General features: G+C 49.0%; 1 long non-coding RNA gene across 1 annotated transcript; it reads right to left on the reverse strand.

The window, feature by feature from the left end:
* Positions 1-454: 454 nt before the first annotated feature.
* On the reverse strand, positions 455-1817 carry LOC142907526 (uncharacterized). Its single transcript, XR_012931063.1, has 2 exons — positions 1753-1817; positions 455-895 (listed from the first exon to the last, which is right to left on the reverse strand). It is a non-coding gene; the product is annotated as an uncharacterized LOC142907526 (long non-coding RNA).
* Positions 1818-6512: the final 4695 nt, after the last annotated feature.

Below are 6512 nucleotides of genomic sequence, written 5' to 3' on the forward strand. Positions count from 1 at the left end.
CAAACACACCCAGTGCTGAAATGCACTGAAAAACAGTAAATGTACCAGAATGAAGCAGTACACATCTTGTCAAGTTGTATTTATACAACAAAGATAACTAAAGAAAAATAACCAAATCCACAATTAGATGTGGATGTGATAATAAAGTAAAGCCCTTCTGGATAATGGGCACCCTATGCCCTGTCGGTCGTGTTGATTTTTTACCATATTTCACCACGCCGACTAGTGCGGGTTGGTGAAGCGAGGGGGGCAGAACTGATTCATTTGTCACTCGCCTCTGGATTTAGTCCATGGGTGTGTAGTGATGTGCGCTAAACACTGTGCAATTGGACGACCCCACATGCCCTGGGCACCCTTTCGCATGAGATATTCAAACTCAATCTATTTTGCAGGTGAAATATTTCTGAAATAAAAATGCAATGAAGGAAAACAGAGAAACTGCCATGACACGGTGCACAGGTGTGAATTAATATATTATAATAATCAGTCACACGACTGACCATACAAGGCAAGCACACCATGGTGGTGCTCGCTTCATCCACCCAGCAACACACTTCAGCGCAATTGTTTCCCAGCGCCTATCTCGTGACTCGGTATGGGAATCGCTGCGGCGGTGTCCGCTCGTGCAGCTCCATGCGACCCACAGCAGACGAGCGCTCCCTATAGAGGATCCACGGTCGCGCGTCGTCTATGCCTACAGCACGAGCTCCGACACAAACATCCCCCATGGAGCTCCACAGACTGGTGGGGCAAGTGCTGTTATTGAGCTCCTATGAATGAAGCAGTACACATCTATGAAGGCCGCTGTGAAGTGTCGAGTCGCCCCGCGTCTCTCGCCCCTGACGCGGCCCAGTTCCCCGTGTAGCCTCCTCTGCTGTGCTCTCAGCCTCTGGCCCTTACGCAGCAGAAAGGAGAGGGGTGGAGGGGTGACGGGAGGAGTGAAAGGAGCGTTGAGGGGAGGGTTGGGGGGAGGATCGGTGGGAGGGGTGGGAGGGGTGGGGTGGGGTGGGTGGGGTGGGGTGGGTGGGTGGGGTGGGGTGGGTGGGGTGGGGTGCCCCTTGCTTTCTTCGGCCCCTCCCCCCACCTCTACTACTTATTTTAAGCCTCTGTCTGTTCATCCATCCGGCCCCTTTTTTCTTGCTTCTCTGTCCGTCTTTCCTCTTCTTACCTCTTGTGTCCCTGTATATGTATTTCTGCTATCTTATACCTCGTATTTGTTCACTCTGTCTATGCTGGTATGTTCAACCCAGAGGATGAACACGAAATTTAGCACTCTTCTGAAATTCGTGGTCTGCCAGGAAAGTGTCTAACTGTGTCGTTGGCCGACTGGTATTGCATCACGTAAAATTTTCTTAGGTTTTTTGAATTCTCGTCTCTCATCTTCGTGTTGTATTTACCTCCGTGCAGTTTAACACTCTCTATGTGTTGCGTTGATGTCACCTTATGTGCTATTTGTTTTTACACCTGATGAAGATCGCTTGTGTTGCGGTCGAAACGTCGTGCTTGATTTATGTGAATATAATTTTATGGTATTTCTACATATGTGACTTTACCGAAAAAAACAATGAGTTAATCAATGGTTCTCTGTGTGAGTGAGTCTATGTGTCTCCATGTGAGTGAGCCTATGGCTCTGTGTCAGTGAGACTTTGGCTCTCTGTGTGAGTGCACTCTGTGAGTGAGTCTATGGCTCTCTGTGGGAGTAAGTGGGTCTCTAAGGCCACCACCATCTTGCTCCCTGCCCAGTGCGTCCACCTGGTTGAGCTGCAGAAGTCTATTGTCCACCACTCCAGACTGCACAGATATCCGACGTCCACTTCCAGCACAGACACCAGCAGATTCTTAAACCTGGTGGTGGAAGGACACGAGAGGGGTAATAGTCAACCACCATTACCACCATCAATACCACCATTACAACCACCAAAATCACCGCTATCGTTAACACCACCATCAATATCACCACCTCCACCACAACAATCACAATCAAAATTACAATCATAATACTCTTTGGTTCTTTCGGTAAAGTCACGTAGGTAGAAAAAATAATAGATCACGACGTTTCGATCGCAACACAAGCAACCATCATCAGGTGAAAAAATATAGCGAGAAAGCTGCTGAAACACGAAGTTATATTGACTTGAGATAAGCTCAGCCCAAGAGTAAGTGGGCGGGGCTAGAGGTAGAATTTGCATGTAAATACAACACCACATCGTGGAAGAGGAAAGAGAGACACAGACACCGAGAGACATCCACACACAGAGAGAGGAATACACAAAGAGACACACGAAAGACGCATACAAAGAAAAACACACCGGCAGAGAGAGACACCCACACAGACAGATGCAGAGAGAGATAGACAGAGAGAATTACATAATTGCCCATGAATTACTATGGTGTGACAATGCCAATTACCAATGTCAAAGGGAACATCAATGAATGGTAAATGTGGGGTAATATCCCCAGAAGAGCATGTAGACTACATTAAAAAATAAAATAATCAATCAATATAATATCACATATGGGTTCAGTTTAAAGTTTACTTATGAAAAATAATACTGAAATAATTGTGCTCCATAGGTTATCTTAACGGTAAAGTTACATAAACATCACGGAATCACTTAAGCTGACCATTTAAAAAGACATTAATTGCAAGATGTTGAGCAAAGGAAATTATTTGGAAGTTCATCTCACACCAAGTACATGTTACTATAAATCTAAATCTGCATAGTTCTCGATCAGCAAAGTCGCAAACATGTTTTACCACAAGCAAGGAGTTCGGTGTAAAGCTGTTAAGCAAATTAACCACTGCACACAGTTGTAAAGCTCTCTGCCTCAAAGACAGCACTCTACCAAGTGTCACGACGCAGCTGCACACGCCGCATGACAATAGGCGGAGTGAGTGAATCTAAGTAGACACTGACCCTGTCAAAGGGGATCCATGTCTAGAGTATTTGTGGCTGGTGCTACACATTTCTAACGTGATTAGCCATTTAGCTGATCTATCATTTGTGGACAGGTTGCTTCTGGAAAACAGCCACATAGCTCAGTGGGTCTCACCTGGTAAAATAAAAATAGTTTATAGAGTTCGTTCTGCCTCAACGCGTGTTTTCATAACGCCAATTGGATATAGCACGATGAATGTATTAGGGAACACGTTTTATGACACGGATGCTAAGTGGATATAACGCGATTGAGTCAACAGAACCACGTCGCGCGAGTAGGAATGTGCGGTTGTACGGCTGCCTGGTGGGCACAGCGTCACACGAGGCATTGGGATGCTGCTGGATGCTTCCTGATGCTCCCCACGCGCCTCAGTCTTTGTTCAGCCCACACACGCATCTCACGCTGTTATCACGGACTGTGCTTTACCCTGTATTAGTCATTGTAACGAGGGAGTTTACACAACGCGGTGTTCTTCAGCAGCGCAACTGCCGCGTTATAGAACACTGCAGTAAATATTGTCGCGGTGTGGAAGGAGCAATGAACGTCATCTTGTGGCATGGAAAGGCATCGCAGCCCTAGCGAGCAGCCAGAGACAAAGCCTGCACGCACGGCAAAGTTGTGATTGACCCGGGGACTATTAGCAAGTGACACGTATGGACTAATGGTTACTCAAAATGACGATGTTGACGTTGGTTATAACGTGCTACAAATATCCTGAACGCACATCGCATTAGTTCTGACAAATAGCGGACTTTTTTAAAGTTATCGTTTACAATGGTTAATTTGTATATCATGCCAAGTGAGTAATTTGCGTGTGGACCCTGACAGCGGCACTCAATGTCCAACTCTTGCGAATGCTCTCAGGGGATCTTTACCGTGCGCTGCGTTCACTCACTCAGCCCCAATCTCCCTGTCGTGAACTCACCACTCACCCACTCACTCACCTCACCCTTCAACTCACTCACCCTCCTCACCTATTAATTCTCCTCATTAACTCACTCACCCTGCAATCCACTCCCTCACCCCCACCTCTCCATCACCCGGCACTCACCGCCTGTCCGTGACCACCTCTCCCGTGCCTACAACCACAAACACCACCACCACCTCTCCCGTGCCTACAACCACAAACACCACCACCACCTCTCCCGTGCCTACAACCACAAACACCACCACCACCTCTCCCGTGCCTACAACCACAAACACCACCACCACCTCTCCCGTGCCTACAAACACAAACACCACCACCACCTCTCCCGTGCCTACAAACACAAACACCACCACCACCTCTCCCGTGCCTACAAACATAAACACCACCACCACCTCTCCCGTGCCTACAACCACAAACACCACCACCACCTCTCCCGTGTCTACAACCACAAACACCACCACCACCTCTCCCGCTCCTGGCCCCTCCCCCTCGTACCTCCTGGCCCCTCCCCCTCGTCTCTCCTGGCCCCTCCCCCTCGTTCCTCCTGGCCCCTCCCCCTCGTCCCTCCTGGCCCCTCCCCCTCGTTCCACCTGGCCCCTCCCCCTCGTCCCTCCTGGCCCCTCCCCCTAGTCCCTCCTCCTCCCGCTCGCGACGTGGAGTGATCTCGCCCCCCCACCGCCCATTGCAAGAATGGCGGGAAGCGGTCGCGGGGCCGACCGCGCGCCGCCTCTCGCGTGATTGGCTAGCTTCGCGTCACGTGGGGAAGGCGGAAGAGGAGTATGGGGGAGGAGCTGCGCGGTTAGGGGCGGGGCCGTGGAGTCACGTGGTTGGCAATGATTGACAATAAGTGGGCAGGGATGGCTGTTACGTCATAGCGTACGTCACATCCGGTAAAGAAGTTATATTAATAACGCCCCTTCGTGACGTGCCTCACACTTGCTTCTGTCCCGCGTGCCGTCAACACGAGCTGAGCATGGCGCTGCTGATCGTTGGCGTTCTGCTCTTGGCCCTGCTTGGGATGGAGATCTTCATTTATCTTCGTTTTACACTTTCCATCTCAGACTTTCACCGCGAGACCACGACGCTGCAAACGGAGAGGATGGGCCAGCAGAATGTGGAGCTCTGTCAGAGGAACAAGACGCCCCATCTGAAGCTACAGCAGCAGCAGGAGGAGTTGATGGAGAACCGAGAGACTCTCCAGAGAGAGAACAGGGGCCTGGTTCAACAGCTTAAAGAGCGCCAGTTAGAGCTGGAGTCCACGAGAGTGCCTGGCTGCGAGCGTGCGTCTCTCCGTGCGGATTTTCTCCGAGACTGCAATGCAGCACAGCGGCAAATGTCGCTGCGCTGTAAAAAGGAAGGTCTCCGTAGGTCGCTGCGCATCCACCTGAGGGAGTTGAACTTCCTGAATCCACAGAGAGGGCAGGAGCAGTTTAGGCTGCGCGGGAAGCTGGCGCGTCATGAGGAAAAGTGGCACGGCGAAGTGCAGATGCGCAAAGAGTGCCGGCATCTCAGTAGACAGCTGAAAGAGCTGAAATGCGCCATTTCTCAAATTTACAAAGATGCCACCACCACCAACGCCACTGCCACCGCCGCTGCCACAGCTGCCACCACCGCCACCAAGCCCAAGAAATGAAGAGATGTATTTATTGGGTCCGAAAATGGCTGAAACGCAAGTCGACCATTTAAAAACATTGGGGCAATTTAGAAAATGACACCGCCCCAATTAAAACATTATTCACAAAGACAAACGTTCCCCGTATAGATTCAAGAGACTATTGGGGCAAGTGCTATTAGCAAGGAGCAGCACCTAAGAAGGCCTCCACAATACAATCACAAGCACAAACACAAAGGTACCCCATGTAGCCTCAACACACTGTTGGGGAAAGTGTTGTACAATATATATTTATCTATGTTTAACTTATTTTGCATCACATGTAGTCAACCATACCAATGGGAGATGTTGTTAATGAATAGTACAACTTTTGGATTCCATTACAGAGAATCGTTAGTGAGTCGAACAGTTCATAAGTCTGAATAAAATAGTGTACTGTATTTAAATTCACATACTGGAAGTGTTGTAAAATGTATTACGGTTTAACAAAAATGTTGAAGCATTGTTAAAGTCATAACACGGAATATTATACATTTGCAAATAATACTGTAATAAATACTGTATGGTAAACAAAAAATAAAGTTACGTAAATAGGACAAAAAATATGTTTTTAATGTCACTTACCTTGAGTCTGGATGTGGGACCGTTTGTCAGGAGGGGGCATAATGAGTCCCCATAACTGCACACGGGAGGGTTGGGGGTGAACGCCCGCAAGCACACACACACAACAGCGACAGTCATCCCCCGAATAGCCTAACCAAAATGTTGGGGCAAGTGCTGTTAGCCAGCAGCGCCTATGAAGGCTGGAATGTCGCAAGAGGGGGTGCGTGGACAGCACCACGCCTGGCTGCCTTTGTCTCGCCAGTGGTGATATTTACACACCACACCAGGCACTTATTTGAGGCTGAGTCGATCGACGGAAAGCCCAGCAACCATTAATATAATCGTTAAAGGTGTTGGTCGTGAGTGGGAATTGAACTGGGATCGGTGGGATGGTAGACAGTGTTCACCATTGCACTATCTCTCCCCACA

Source organism: Petromyzon marinus, chromosome 79 (assembly GCF_048934315.1).
Source record: "Petromyzon marinus isolate PM22_M1 ecotype Great Lakes invasive population chromosome 79, UKy_Petmar_22M1.pri1.0, whole genome shotgun sequence".
NCBI lineage: Eukaryota > Metazoa > Chordata > Hyperoartia > Petromyzontiformes > Petromyzontidae > Petromyzon > Petromyzon marinus.